Raw genomic sequence first — 16495 nt, 5'->3', positions numbered from 1 at the left:
TCTCAGTTCCTTGGAGAAAGGATGTATCCCTTGCTCCTTCTGTACTTGTTAATGGCTAGACTTTTGTTTTGACACCCCAGCCTTTTGTTGTTGGGGAAGTCCCTCAGTCTGTATCTCCTAGTGAGTGGTTCCTCACTCAAACTGTTCTCTGGTGACTCCCAAGACATACCTCAGAGGTCAGCAATAACTTTTCTATCCCCCACCCCCGACATACAATCCTAACCCCTGACTTGTTTCAAGTAGGTTCTTAATGGTCCTTTAATCTGGCCTATTTACTCCTTTCTTCCCATACTGTCTCCCTTCCTCTGCTCTCAGCCCCATGCTTAGCCATGGAGACACAAACATTTAAACAAACAGACTTCTTTGCACAGCTTTTTTTTGAATTACCAAGCACTGGTCAGATACCTCCGAGGATTCACACAGCTCCTTTGCCTGCTAGGGTAAAATACATTTAAAGTAAGATCAGGTAAGACCAGGCCTTGAAGCAATCACTTTAAGAATTGGCTGGCCTCTAGGCACTTGCTGAAGTACTGCCTACTGGCTTAGACAAACTTGGGCCTCTCTGTTCTGGCATTTGGCTGACTATACTTCCTCTAAGCTTCGCTCAACCCTGTCTTCCCCCTTTATCCTATGAACACAGCCTGACTCAGTGAGTGGTTATTCTTTCTGTTCAGTATATCCTCTCACTGTTCCTGGTCTCTGCAATAGGCTTTGTTATGAATATTTCTTTGGGCTTAGTTTTTTCTAAGGCCTCAGAGGGAAGTACTTCACTGTAATTTCTTGAATTTGACCCTTGCATCAATCTTTGGTCCTAGCACCCATAGACTGAGACCTTGCCGCCTAGCTTTAATCTGCTTTACCTGCTGGATCTATGTTTTTTTCCTACCACAGGCTGATTCTAGCAAAGGGGAGAATGCAGTGATTGCTTACTTAAAGATGCATGAAATCCCAGAAAGAACTGAGTCACTGATGTAGGATCTGTCTGAGACCCTTACTGAGTGAACATTAAATTCTACTCTCTCAATTCAGGAAAACAAAATCTCTTTCAGCAGGCCTTGCTGAAAATTATTATTATTATTTTTTTAAAAAGTAAAGGTAAATCAGAAAGCACAAAGCCTGGCATACCATGGGTGTGCAGAAAAACTGGTGCTTTCATAATATATAAAGCTAACCCTTTAAATCTTCACAAAGACTTCTCAAATCATCGCAAGATATGCATTTTGTTTACTTTGGACTGTACCCTGCTATTATCATCATTAAATACCTCTCTGAAGCAGATTCGGGGGGGAAAAAAAGACAACAGACTAAAATCAACCAAGACTGGAAAACTTTAGGGAAAAATGTGCATTTCATCTGTTTGTTTTAATTCTACAGGACTCAGAACAATGCCACCTAACAATGCTTTATAGACAGCTGCTAGTCCCCAAGGAAGAGCATGGGTCTCTGTCTCTTTAATTGCATATTTCAGAGATCAACTTCTGGGTCCAGGTTGGCTGTGCCCCTCGCTGCTTGTTTTCTAACCTTCAGGATTTGGAGAGAATCATAATGGTGTTTTTGTTTTTATTTTGTCTTACAAATGTGACTGAGAAGGGAGGCTTGTTAGGCTATAGTTTTAGTACCATTATGAGGTTAGAGTCTAGGTCTGCTAACCTGGCAGTCGTGTGACCCCCTCAAGGACAAATTAATATAAAGTGGGCCAAGTAGAGCTGTAATTATTACCTCTTGTCAGGCCAAGAAGTGCTTGTTAGGTACAAAATGTGCAGTGGAATGCTAATAATGGTTCTGCAGTCTGAGCATTTAGGAATACTATAGGTACACAAATTGCTTTGGGTTGATGTAACTCTTTCTTGTGAAATTTTCTCCCAGGAGAAATGTAAAAGGAAAATGGTACGTCTTTCTTAGGCCTGCTATTCAGATGAAAATGGCATTGCTTTCACAGAATAAGCCACAAGACAGGAGCAGGGGATGGTTATGTTACAAGTATTTATCTACATTGTATCATTTGATATTAAGGATAGCAGAGAGCAAGTATATCTGAAAGTTATTATAAAGATTGGATTGCTATTAATTATACAATATAATACAATACAATATTATTTATTGCTTATTTTTGTAATGTAGATCTTCAGGAGATATAGTAAAGATATGGTGGGCTTTTTTTAAAATATCAACTAAGGAAGATAGAACCTCCATTTCTCAACTGCTGTAGATTCCTTGTCCCTTCAGAGTATCCTGCAGTTAAGTAGTATGGCATTTCTTGGATATATAGGTGATGAAATTACTCTAGATTTGTAAAAGATCATTCTTTACAAATAGATCTTAATGTTTTTAAATATTTCCCTTCCTTTAAAAATTAAGAAATAATTTTTGCACATACCTCTAAATGTTTGAATAAAAATTGTTTCGATTTTATTGATCCCTACATTATGGGACCATACACTCTAAGATTCACCTGTCTTGACTCTGTTGAATGATTAATCATGGATCTGGAATCTATAACACATCAGTTCTAGTAAATTTCTCTCTGCTGTCTTGTTTCAGGTAGATTTAAGCAAGTACTTTCACCTCTCTGGGCTTTTGTTTGTTCCTCCAGGAAGTGTGGATTAACAGAGAAAAAGCTACTCAATTGCTTGGCTAGCACCATTACCCATGCAGTATAGTAGAAAGTGCCCCAAAGTGCCAATGGGTCTCCTTTGAGATTGTGACATAGGTTGGTGTTGAGGGAATGGAAAAGGTTCTGGTGGATATCATACCAAGCATGTACCCATTTTTTCCTCACTACCTGCTCAGAGAACACCTCAACCTTCTCCACAAACCTGTGGCCTCAGATCAGGTGGAAATCTGGCCTTTTCAGTTACTTCAGCAGAAGCAACCATTGCAGCAGTGCCCTTTAGATTCAGGAATCCATTGAATTCCTAGTTCCTGGGCATTGGCTCATAGGATTCACTAGAATGTGTCATCTTTCATGCATGAAGCTTTGTAGCCATCTCTGAGACTGATGCAAATTGAGGTGGTGACTCTATTTTTCCACCAAAGACCTCTCTCCTTCATTTTCTTCTCTCATTCTCTAGTCCTTTGAATGTAAGCCTTCAGCAAAATGATCACCACAGAATAAAATCAGTGAACAGACATAATAAGCTCAAAATTTTACACTCAAAAGGCTACTCAGTTCTGTACGTTTTTGAAAGCCTGGTCTTTTTGTTTGCATATGGTAAAAACATTACCAGGCATGAACAAAATCTCCTTTGCTCTAATTTTTCCCCATCAACAGTTAGCTTTGTGAATAACAAAACAATTAACAAATTTTAAGATAAAAAGGATTTTTCAAAGCTTCCAATAATGGATAACATCAACTCACATCTTGAATACTGTAAGTTTTCTTTTCTCCTGAAATCCAGTTTTCTATTCCATTTGAAACATTTTAGACTTTGACTTGTATCATATTGTGCATGGAATTAGAGGGGATCCTTACCACTGAACTACAGCCCCGAACTGATTCAGCAAATTGAAGGGATTCAACAAAGGTGGCTGGGCTGGTGGACAGCTTTCACTGACCTTTCTAGGAACCTAAAGGTAGCAGGCTTGCCTTTGGGTTTCTACCAGCTTTTTATTTAGGAAATCCAAATAAAGATCTCTCCCACTTGACAGTGTATACACTCAGGAGACTTCTAAACATTATCTACAAAGACAAATCAGGCAAGAGATAGTAAATAGCGTCCAATAAATAGAACCTGTTTGGATGAATGCCCTCTGGTGTTGTGTATTTGGATGTAGCACTTGGAAATTTTCCTCATTGGTTAATAATTTATGAGCTATTTGAACATACTGAGGCACAAATGAACAACTTTAAGCAGAAAAAATTGTTTATCCTTATTTGCCCACTGTTATTCCCTTCCCTTCATCATACAGTATTCTAATGGCATCCTTCAAAAGTAGTCCCAGAGTCTAAAATGACATTAAAAGATGGTTTTTAGTGCCCTGATAAATTCTACACACTCCTCATGAAAGTCCTCATGGTTGACAATATTGGATATTTTTTAATTACTCTATTTAAAGAGAAAGGGTAAGAATGTTTCTAAAAAACTTACTTTTTGCTTGAAAAGAAATATTTCTAATTGTACAGACAAGCAAAAGGGGGAGTAACTTCGATTCTATTTTCTTGGCAGACACGGGCTTTCCCTTGGGCTCTGGAAAGTTCAGCCCAAATCTCTGCTTATTCTGGGATGGGGCTGACTGGGCTGCAGAAACAACAGTTCTCCTTTGTTGTGAGACAGGCCTTCAGCTGCACAAGCTGACAAGTCCCCAGTGAACCCATCAAGCAGGCAGAGGAAAAACTTCCTGCAGAGCCATGGGGAGAAAAATCAGGAGACCAGAGTTTTAATTAATCAACAGAATAATTAGATTAAGGGACAAGGTGGTTTGCAAAGGTGCACAGCATACAATTATGTAGAAAATAAATGAGGAAATCATGAAAATTGGTAGGTGGAGGATAAAAGAAATAAAGGGAAGGAGTCAGATGAAAAAGGGAAGTTGGTACCTCAAACCCAGATACAAAGTCCAGAACACACAGAAGGGGCAACAGGACTCATTATGCTAAAAGAAGACCACAACAAGCCCTGGATCATGGATTCATATCTATCCTCCATTTTCCAACCAGAAATAAATTTCTTTCATAGGTTTTATCTGGAATATTGGCAGTAACATATTTGCATCAAGCACAGTTGTGGTTTGGGGTTTTTGCAAGGGGAACAATATAATATGGGACACATATTTTATGAGATTATTTGTAATAGTCACCAAAGAATCATATACAAAAGAGAGTGCAGGAAATTTGTCCACACACTAAAGACCGAAGAATCCAGCTGAGGGCCTGGATCCCATGATAATGTCCTCTCTGAGTTTAGCTGAAGACCTAGAGCCCATAACAATGCCTTCCACAAGTCCAGCTGGAGGCCTAGAGCCCATGACAATATCACATGTAGGTTGTTTCACAGATCTGCGCTGGGAAGGCCCAAAGGTCAGTGGTGGAAGCTAGAAAGTCTGTGCCAGTGGGATGAAGGATCTATGATAGCAGGCTGAGGGATCTGCACTGGAGCCAGGAAGCAACACTCAAAGTAAGAACCAGAGCTCCCCCAAAAAGTACCACAGCCACCCTCAGCAACTGTGAGGTCCCAAGCTTCTCTAATGATGAGAAATGCTGAGCTCTCATCAGGAAAGCCAGCATGACAAGCTTCTCCAGGAGACTGAGCAGTGCATCATCTTCTCCTCCGGAGCCAGAAAGTGATGCTCAAAATGAGGACCCGAGCTCCCCCAAAGTGAACCGTAGCCATTCTCAGTGACTACGAGGTCCCGAGTGCATCCTCCAATGAGAACAGCTGAGTTCATCAGGAAAGCCAGCATGACAAACTCCTACAGGAAAATCAACAGCTCCCTACAGCTTCTCAAAAGCTTTCAACAGCCTCCCAACAGCTTCTACCAGTTCCCAACAGCCTCTAACTTCTCCTCCAGTTCTGCCTCTTATGCTACTGGCAGCAATCCTTAGGTGGGCCTCCTACACGCAGCACCATGCTGATTCAGTTCAGCTGGGTGTCACAAGTTGCCCACCAGTTGTCAATCCACCACAATCATGATGACATTTTCTGTGGTCATCCAATAGAATTCCTTCAGTGTAGGCAGAAGAGTGATCACATTGCTAGGGTTGAATAGATATGAGCAAAATTTCTTTCTTAGCTTGATGACAATCTAGCTCTTCACCCTGGTTCTCCTTTCCTGCTTCTCTCTTTAGCTCTCTACACCAGAGACAGGATGATGAAATGGAAAGACAAGAAGTATTCATTTTTTCCTCACTTTATGTTAAGTGTTGGCCTAGGAGACTTGCACATGCTATTGCACTTAGTCTTCACAGTGACCCTATAGAGGAGATACTATTTTCCTGATTCAGAGATGAGAAAGGAGTCCCCAAGAGGTGAGTTTATGTACCCACTGTTGGTATGTGTCAGAGGCAGGGTTTGGACTTGCAGATGACTTAGACAGTAAATCAAAGTTAATTATCAGTTTTGCCTAAATAAAGCAATCAGAAAGATCTTTCTAAGGGGCTATCACATGCTCAGCCTTAGAGATATTGTGTAACTCCATCAAGCCCCGCCCCTCATCTCTCAGCATGGGGGAGAGGGGCAGGGAAAAATATATGTGGGTGAAAGAGAACTGAAAGGGATTTGACCTCTTTAAAATTCCAGGGATGGTTTGTTTTCCTACTTTATTCTTTTTTTCCTGATCATTCTCTCTTAAACGATACATGTTGGTCAGGATATTAAAGGTGAGTAGAATATTTTTTCAGCTATTCTTTATCTAAGCAAGACATAGATAGCTAGAGGTAATTTCAGTCCATTTTGGAGAAAAAAACTTCCCGCCTTGCCATGTTTTTATCCGTAATATTGTCAGGCTGTAGATGAATCTGGGACAAAGCATTTTCATTGTATTATGTGCGAAAGAAATAGAGTCAAAGTCATCTTAACTTTGTAATGAATAGCATTTTGTCAGACTGAATATTTGGCTCATGGGAGGTTAAAGGAGAAACAGGACTAAAATGCTTTAATAGTCCAGAGACTAGCACAGTGAAATGAATTTATTGCTTTGCGTAGAGTCCCTAGCAGACAGCACATAATAGAACTTGCTATCTGATAAGGCCACCTTGCTGAAGAGATTCACTGGCAGGCGGGCATAGCATACTGAACACTGGGCTGCAAGGAAATTGAGGATGACCCTCACACTTGCAGCAGAGGTGGCAGTTTTCTTCCCTTTTGGGGTGAACTGATATACTCTAATACCTAGCAATTCCATCGCCGGGTATACACTCAAGAGAAATTCTTGCATGTATATAATGTGGACTTTATACTAAACCCTCCATAATACTAAAACCTAGAAGCAGTTGCCCATCACTGACAACAATAAGTAAATGATAGGTTCATACCATTGAACATAGTCAATAAACCCTAGGCAGGTGAACCACGGCAATTTTGCAGCAGTATGGGTAAATTGCTGTAACACAGTCCATTTTTAGTCCATATTTTTTGCTATCACCAAATACCTGAGGCTGGAAACCTTACAACTGAAAAAGTTTATTTGGCTCACAATTTTGATAGCTGGAACCATGGATACCACCAGTACCCTTGACAAGTGTCCTCTGGCTGTGTTACAATGTGGCAGTGAGGTGGAAAAGAAACTAGCCATGCACAGAAGGAACCAAACCCATTGGGTGGCCTTGCTTTATAACAACCTACTCTTGTAAGAACTAATCCAGCCCTACAAGAGCTGCACCAATCCCTTCCCAGTGTGGTATACCCATTACCTAATCTCATTCCACTAGGCCTCACCTTTTAAAGATAGAGCTACATATAGGTTGTCAAAGTCCTGGCTTTTATTTTAAGAGATGTATTTGTAGATGCTAAATACAGATGAGCAAATGATAAATAATTAGAAATGGCCCATGTAGGAGCTAATGATTAGAGTGTATCCAAGGATTAGTACCATGAATTTAATTCCAGGCACTTGAGATCCAAAGAGAAAAGAAAAAAATATTACACTGGCTTCAGAACACTTAATTTAATACTTTGTGTTAAACAGATTGTAGAGCTGTGAAGATGGAATGAAATATTTGAATCTAATCAGACACTGTGGTAATCATGTTATTCATAATTAGTACTCCAAGCAGGGTGGTTCTCACCTGCTGGTCCAACTGCACACATCTTGAATCAACACTGAGAAAATTTAAATGAAGAAATTATCTTTCTCTGAATATTCCAACATTCATTTTTCAATATCTTGCAATGAAAATATCAAATATATAGCAAAATTGAAAGAATTTTACAGTGAACATTCCTATGTATCTACTACCAAGACTCTACTGCTAACATTTTACTGTACTTATCACACACCCATCCATCAATCTACCCCATTATTTGTTGCATTTTAAAGTACATTGCAAATATCAGTACATTTCTCCATATACTTCAACATTCACCTCTTTAACTAGATTTAGCATTTATTTTCCTTTCAGATGTATAGGTGATTACAGGTGAAATAGTCAAAGCATTTCCTGAGTGAGAAAGAAAATTGAGTGTCAAGTGTATTTGAAAACGAAAGCCATGAAAAGAATGTGGTTGAAAAAAATACTTTTAAGTAAGTGAACTGCAGCGTCTGAGGAGCAATGTAACAAAGGACCAGAGTTGCTGTTCTGTCAGCAGACAAAGACGATCGATCCTGAATGCAGCCCGAGGGAAACCCAAACCAGAGCCTAGCAGAACTGTAGAGAGGAAAAACCAACCCTCAGTCTCAAAGTAGCCCCCCCTGTAGCTTATGTGGAATCTACACGAGGAACACTTGCAGCCTTCCTGGATCGTTACTGTTCAACTTTTGTTCTGAGCTGAACCAGACATAATCTTTCAGCTAGGAGAAGGCTGCGCTCTTAACCGCTAGCATGATAAACCTTGGTTAGGCATTTTTTATGCCAGCCTGGTGCCGTGGTTATGAGACAAATGGATCAAAATGACTATAGTTACTCTTCCTACTGGAGACTCCCAAGAGTTAAAGGAAATTTAGTTCCATTCTCTTTAGCTCTATTTCAGGAGAAGGGATTACGGACTGAGTTACTGCCATCCCAAGTTAGCCCACTGCATACATCTTCCATCTCTCACCCCAAAAATTACTGATCTGGGTTGGCCCTGCCAAAACCAATCTTAGAAAACCAATTCTTGGTGTTACAGACTGTGATCCAGTTAAAAACGTATAAAAGCATACTGAAGCATGAAATGTCCTGCAGTTAAACTGTATAGATATAATGTAGGTGGCTTGCATATATTTAGTTTGTAAGAGTAACAAAAAATGTGTTTAGAAAAGAGCTGGGCATGGTGGTGCACACCTCTAAACCCAGCACTGGGAGGGTGAGACTGGAGGACTGCCACAAGTTCGAGGCCAGCCTGGGCTACAAAGTGAGCGCAAGTCCAGTTTGAATTACAGAATGAGACACTATCTCAAAAAACAAACAAACAAACATAAGGGTATAGAAGAACATAATGTTTTAAGTTTTACTTTGCAAACTGTGGCTGTCAGGCCAACTCTGGCCCATGGGTTGTTTTGTAAACAAACTTTTATCAGAACACAGTCATATCAATTTAGTTCTGTATTATCTCTGGCTGCATTTGTGCCTCATAATAATATTGCTGAGTAGCTGCAGTGGAGTGCACACGGCTAGCAAAGTCTGGAATGTTTACTCACTGACTTTTTACAGAAAATTTTGCCAACCTCTGGTTCAGAGGCGTGGCTTCTGGGAAAGATACATTTTGCTGGATGGAGAGAAAGGCGGAGCCCTGGTTTAAAGGGTCCTGTAGAGCCCCTCATGGATGTGTGCTCCTTCCACACTCATGCTTCCTCAGTGAAAGCAACTCTGGTGTTTGTATACTTTGGATTTCTACAGAAGACTTCACTTGAAGAAAGCTTTTAGAAGTTTTAAAAAATGATATGGCCTAGACCAGTGATTTTTTTTTTTTTCTCACAGTAGTGGGAGGTGAACCCAGGGCCTTCACACCAGGCTATAACCTCAACAGCCCCCTTTCTACTTGAGAGAGTGTATCATTAAGTTACTCTTAAGTGCACAGGTGTGTACTACAATGTCCAACCAGGAAGCAGTGATTCTAAACTTTGGCTGCACAGTAGAATATTCTGGAAGCTTCTAAAAATTATCATTACCCTGTTCTTAGTCTTAAAGATTCTGATTCATTTGGTCTGAGGCAAAGCCTAGATATTGTAACAAAAACAAAGGAAACAAAAGAAAAACAAAAGCAAACTTCGCAGGTGATTTTACTGTATATGTAGCTTAGAAAATCACTGGACTAGGCAAGAAAGAGGTCAGGAGCAGGGAAGGTGTCTCTATAGAGGCCTTGGGCCGCTATAGGGATCTTATGAAAGTGCTGAGAAGCTGTCAAAATTACTAACAAAAGGGACCCCAAAGAGGAAGAGAGGCACAAAATATAGAAGTTGAATCAGGACTTTCATAGGTCAAAGTCTCTTAATGTTGATATATAGCTCACTGCTATACCTTAGTTGATGATTCAAGTCAGCTTAATATAATCCCTCCAGGCCACTTAAAGCAGGATGGCTGCAGTCACAGGGAAGAATTCAGGGACATATTTAATGTTGGTTTAAAATAATAAAGTAATGAGAATTTAAAAAATATATGTTGTTCCCATAGAGTTATTGTGTTATCTGGTCTAATCCTCAGGGCCTCGTAGAAGGTCCATTCAGGTAGAAGAGCAGATGATAAAATGGCAGCAAGGAAGAAAAATAGGACAAAAACTATCACTTTGGTTTTCCCTGGTAGAACTTAGGCTACATTCTCATGCTCTTGTGTGATTCTCTCTAGAAAGCTCCCTGCTCAATCCTTGAAATGGTTTTCCAGGGATATCTTCGGTGCTCACAGAGAGGGTGGGAATGGGAGGGGGCTGGATAGAGCAGGTTCTGTGGATGCAAGTTCGGTGACTCTGAAGCCTTTGGCATAAGGATATCTGACTCTTACAAATAAGCAAAAAGACACCAGCATCGTGTAGGACCCCATGATAACCAAGGGAGGGCTTTTCTTTTTTGAAAATGGTGCCTGAAGCCCCTAACCCTCTACAGAGTTCTTGCTCTTGCCTGCTGGAACCCACAGTTCCCCAGTGAAGGACAGAAAAAGACAAATGAGACCTTAATAGTTGTGAGGGAAGTCTCTTTGAAACCCAGCTGAGACTGAAGCTGAGGAAGAAGTGTAGACCCAAGTGAGGCGGCAGAGGCATGGCCCCGAGCATGAAGTTCCCCCTCCCATGCAACTTTTATTTTCAGAACTTGTTCCTTTCCTCCTAGGATACCTTTTACTCTTCTATACTCAGCAAATATTACCCATATTTCAAGACCACTTTTAAAGGTCATCTCCCTTGTGAAGTCTTCCCAGTTCCCCCTGACAGCATTGGCTGTTCCTATAGCACTTGACTGATTTCTCTGTTTTGGCCTTTTTAGTCTCTATCTTCACGTTTGTCTTCCCAGTCGGCTGTGAGCTCTTCAGAACACAAGTAGCATCTCAGTCCTCTGTGTATCTAGGTTGCTGCAACTGGAAACGTACAACATTGTCTCACGAGGCAAAATTTCTTTTTGCCAGTATCTGAAAGCTGTGCTTTAATTGTCACTCCCAAAAGGACAGGTAAATTATGACTTATAAGACATGCTCAACTATAAACATTACACTTACTAAGACCTTTTTAGAGGGTCATATATTATTATATGCCAAGTACTATGATGTGTTTCTAGCCTCTGGGGATTACAGTTTCATGGGGAGACAGATAATTAGAGGGAAGTGAGCTGAGCTACTTTAGAAGCACAAACAAGACAGTGTGGAACCAGGGAAAGATGTGTTTATTTCTCCTGGATATTACAAGGAAGGCTGCTTGGAGGGAGTGTGAGAATTTAGTCCCTAGAACAGTGAATCTGTTGAGTGAATGGTGGTAGGTAGGGGCATTTTAGAGAATTTACATCTTGAATCAGGAAAGGGATACAAAAATGTACTCTCAGCTAAATACTTAAAGAGGAAGCTGCTCTGTTTTCCTGGGCCATGACAGTTCTGGAGATGACTATTTCTAAAGGAAAAAAAGAAATAAAAGCTAGAACAGAGGAAAAGAAAATGACCACTCCCTCAGCTCACTGATTTGACCCCAAATTGGAACCTGTTTTGAGGGACCATAGACAGAAAAGACTTTTTCCTGTAAAATGAGGCCAATTTTCTAGAACACAGTAGGCAATAACAAGGCTCCTGTATCATTTTGTCAGGCAGAGGCCAGCAATTTGAGGGTGGGAACAGATCCATTTACACAATGAGAGAATTTCCCTATGTGCTAAGTGTTCCCTAGCAATTTGTGGCCTCACAGAATGCCATTTATAGTTCCTCCAGTGGCAGGAAAATTAGGGGCCCAGGTGATTATTACTCTAATCACAAACCTGAAGGATGCATTGGTTGTACTGGTCTACTTTCTCTTTCACACCAGCAAGGGATCGATTTGCTTAGCTTTCGGTAGGGAAGAAGAAAAGTGAAAAGGCCAGTTAGTTCCCCACCCAGATATTATCTTTCAGCCTATAAGTCCCTGCATCAGCTGTTAACCGTAGCTCAGGGTTGGAAGTTGCTGCCCAGAATAATGTTTTATCTTCATTTAAAAAAATCTGAAATTTTTCTTTGGGAAGTCAGCTTGGACTGGGAAGCTGGATCTCAGTGAAAACAAGGACCCCAAAAAATGACCAGGCTATATTGCAGAAAGCCTCCCCATCATCATTTCAAAACAGTTCAGTTCCATGTTGTATTTTATTCCTGCTAAATATGTGGATGGTTCCCAATTCGCACTTCACAAGGAAGAAATAAATATGATCTTCCTGTCTGGATTGTGGGGAGAGGTATGCGTAGCAGGATCTCACTTTGTTGTGTTCAGCTAATTGCTAATTATGTAGTGATGGATGTAAATTGCGCAGTTGGCATTTCAGGCTCACAGGCTCACTAGCTATTCCTTTTACTTCAAGGAGAAAGGCTGAAATATTAAGAAAATTCTGCCATTTCTTCACCCATGAAGATAAACTCTAAATACATGAAATAACCCCTGAGAAGGAGAGGAAAAAGAAAAAAAGAGGATGCTAGAGGTAGTCCCCACTCAGACTCTGCCCTGGTGGATTTCTTGGTAGAGAATGATGCGGTGATGTTTGGAGAATTTCGTTTAACTGGGAAAGAACAATAGATGTGCTAGTTTGCAGGAGTAGCAATGTCTCTGCAAATATTTTGCTCACAGATGACAAAATGACAGTAACAGTGGTAATATCTAAACTTTGAAAAGCACACTGACGTTTTATGCCTCCTTGAATTGCCAAAAACAAGGTTACTGAGAAGGGGTGTTGCTAACATGAAATTCAAAACTCAAGAAACGGGTAATGACTCTGCTAACCCACCCTGCTGGTAATGGTAAAGTAGGCAGATTCCAGCATCACATTTGTTTTCAGCCTCATGCCAGTGTGGCCACAGTTGGCTAGCCATCTTAGCATTATATTTATGTGGTTTGGTATCTGGTTTGCAGGCTTATTTTAAGTAAGAAGGTTTTTATTTATGACTTTCTCTCTGCTGCATGTTTGAGGCTGAGAAATAGAAAATTAGCTCGGAGGAGAACAGTAAAATATCTGCCCACTAGTCACCATGCTGGGATAACAGATTCAGATAATGCCAGCCCCAAAGTCAGCAGTAAACAGTATTCCTCCAAAGGATGTTCTACCTTGGGGAAGTGTCATAACAAGTCGTTTCTGTTTACTTATTTCCTGAGAAACCTTGTTTTCTAAAATCACAGATGGTCTGAGATTTGCTGGTTTGAAGTTAATTTCATTAGTAAAAATGAAGCTTTCCATTTTTTCCAGGTAGACCGGAAGTCACTTGAAACTGAGAAGCAGCCTCAATTCCAAATCAGGTAGAGGACTTCAGGTAGAGTGTCAGAGTACAGCATTTCATATTAACTTTGCGGTTTTCAAGGAAATAAAATCCTGAATCCTCTTCACAGCTCTGACCTGATGTTGACACTTTCATATCCAGTCCTGTCTTGTATCAAGCTTATCACACTTTTCTTTCCACTTCACACCCACTAGGGTGGCTGTAATAAAAAAAAACATAGAAAATAACAAATGTTGACGGGAATATGGAGAAATTGAAATCCTTATTCATTGTTGATGGGAATGTAAAATGCTGCAGATAAAGTGGAAAACAGCATGGAAATTCCTAAAAGAAATAGTGAATGAAGCATCACATCATCCTGAAATTACACTTCTGAGTATATAACCAAACTTATTGAAAGCAGAAACTCAACTGATTTGTACTCCAATATTCATAGCACCATTTATTCTCAGTAGCCGAAAGGTGAAAACAATCTGTGTCCACCACAAATGAATAGATAAATAAAATACATTATAAATATATAATAGGATTTTTTCAGCGTTAAAAAACAAAGAAATTCTGAAACATGATAATGTGTCTTAAAATTGATGATATTAAGTTCAGCGACAGAAGGCAGTCACAGGACAGACACTGTACGATTTGCTTTTGTGACCTACTGAAAGTAGAGTCATAGGGGGAGAGACAGTAGAAAAGTGAGTGTCAGAGGCTGCGGTGAAGGTGGGGAAATTGGAAAGTACAGTGTTTAAGGTACACGGAACAGAATTATGAAGAGAGATTGGGAATAGGTAATGGTGTTGGTTGTACAATTTGGATGAACTTACTGCCACTCTATTCAAAATTGATTAAAATGCCAAACAAAAAACCCCAAACCTCTTTGCATTTCACCTAAACTTCATTCTTCCCCCAATCTTCTGCTAATTTTCTCTTACCCTAGATTTGGTGGGAAACAGTTCCTCTAGAATTGCTGGCTTCCTCATAGTAATGAGCCAGTAAGCCTGACTTTATTGGACTACAGATTTGTCTCAGATGTCTTTGGACTCAGAAAGTATTCACTATTCTCTGTTTGGCAAACTAGATTTTATGATAATAGAATGTTGAGCCTATTGGTCATGGTGACATTGGGAGATATTCCACATGTGTTCACAGAGCAAAGGATAAGATTTAATTCAATCTGTAGTGGACAGCTTGTTTGTTTTCCTCTGTCTTAGTTACTTTTCTCGTTGCTGAGTCAAAATACCAGGACACAAAGTTAAAGTAGGAAATGTTTACTTAGCTCACAGTTTGTAGAGATTTCAGTTCATATTTGGCTGGCTCTGAGGTAGGGTGTCATGGCAGAGGGGCATTGCAGAGGAGAAACAGTTCATAGTGGGCAGAAGACAGAAGGCAGAAGGCATCAAGCTACAAGTGACCTTAGCCACTTCTTTCTGCCCCTTTTATATCTTATCTAGGCTACCAGGATTAGGACAGTACCAAATCAAGCAGTGGACTGATTTAGTAATCATATATCTTTTATCCCAGCATCACACACTCTAGATCCAGCCACCTCTAAAAAGCCCCATCTACGACTACACGAGGCTTTGGGGGAACATCTAGACACAAGCCATAACATTCTCTCTTCAGGGCCATGAGTTCCCAGGAATCCATGGCTCTAGTCAGAGGTTGGGTAGAGGCTGTGTTCAGCATTGTTTACAAGCCCTCTTGCTGTCTTCCTGACCTGATCCCAGTTAGTCTGTAGCTTCTGTTTTTTTCACTATTCTGAGGTTCTGCTCTCTTTCTGGCCCACAGAGATACATATCATTTTTTAAAACGTTGTATATGTGTATGCTTATATGGCTGTCTATCATTATTGTTGGATTTGATCCGGGGCTGAATGTTGAGGGTACAGAATACAGCAAATCATGAAGATACTATGTCATCTTAGCCAGAGATTTTGGGTTTAAAAACTGTAGTGACATCGAGCTCTAAAAGTATACAGTTCCTTGGCCATATGAATGTAATTGAAAATACTACTAAATTGTAAAGTAAGTATAAAGCCATCTGAGAGCTATCTCATTTTCTTAAACAAAGACTACTTTTTAAAAAATTTCTTTCTCTTTTTCTTTTTGTTTAGGCAGGATCTAACCACATACTTCTGGCTGGCCTTGAGCTCACAATGTAGTACAGACTGGCCTGAAACCCTCAGAGATCCTTCTGCCCCTGCCTCCTGAGTGCTAGGATTATAGGCTTGCACTACCACGTCTGACTAAAATCTATTTTTATTTAAAAATTTCCCTGTTTTATTTTACTTTGAATTGGCACAATCATTGTACAAATTATGGGGCAGAATGTGATGTTTAAATACACATATAACTTGTGTCATGATCAAATCAGGATAAATAGACTATCCATCTCCACCAATATTTATCATTTCTTTGTGATGAAACATTCAAAATCATCTCTTCTAATTATTTCAAAATATACATTACCTAAGTTTTTTTGATCTGTTGGGTTCTTACTATTGTCTTCACTGGCCCCACTATCCTAGTCTCCTCACAATGTCCATAGTGTATCCATGAGGTAACCCAATGTTAATCACCACTGGTGGGTGAGTAAAGACGAAGGAGGGAAGCAGCAGGAGGTGTATATCTGACATTTCTAAAATAACTCACTTAGGTGTTATGCCCTACTCTGCTGTAATGGTGACCATTTTCTCTTTTAAAGGAGGACAATTTGTATTAGCAATCTTCTTTCCAGGCTTGTTTATTAAAGAAGATCCACTAGGAAGAAACAGACTCTTTGTCTTGTGTTTCTCAAATCTCACCACCTCCACTATATTCTCTTTAAGACAAGTTTTCAGCTCACCAGAGACTCTAAATTCAACAGAAGTTTACAGTAAGATGAAATAGGGAGGACTTCTGTGATGTTCTAATGTAGTTAGGTCCAAGGGCATTATTGGAAAATAGTCACAGACGGACATTTTACCTTGACCTAACCCTGCTGGTGGTGAAATGATTAAGTGAA

At 40.0% G+C, this 16495-nt stretch overlaps 1 long non-coding RNA gene across 3 annotated transcripts in view; it reads left to right on the top strand.

The window, feature by feature from the left end:
* The first annotated feature begins 387 nt into the window (after nucleotides 1–387).
* The window catches only part of LOC106150064, a 51396-nt gene continuing 35288 nt past the window's right edge, over nucleotides 388–16495 (top strand). For all 3 annotated transcript variants that reach the window (XR_001236640.1, XR_001236639.1, XR_001236641.1), the window contains exons 1-2: nucleotides 388–466; nucleotides 13465–13528. This is a non-coding gene — a long non-coding RNA (uncharacterized LOC106150064). The remainder of the gene's footprint in view (nucleotides 467–13464; nucleotides 13529–16495) is intronic.

The sequence above is a fragment of the Chinchilla lanigera genome, unplaced genomic scaffold (genome assembly GCF_000276665.1).
Source record: "Chinchilla lanigera isolate Chin_1 unplaced genomic scaffold, ChiLan1.0 scaffold00062, whole genome shotgun sequence".
Classification (NCBI taxonomy): domain Eukaryota; kingdom Metazoa; phylum Chordata; class Mammalia; order Rodentia; family Chinchillidae; genus Chinchilla; species Chinchilla lanigera.
This window is presented reverse-complemented; position numbering and strand designations above follow the sequence as displayed.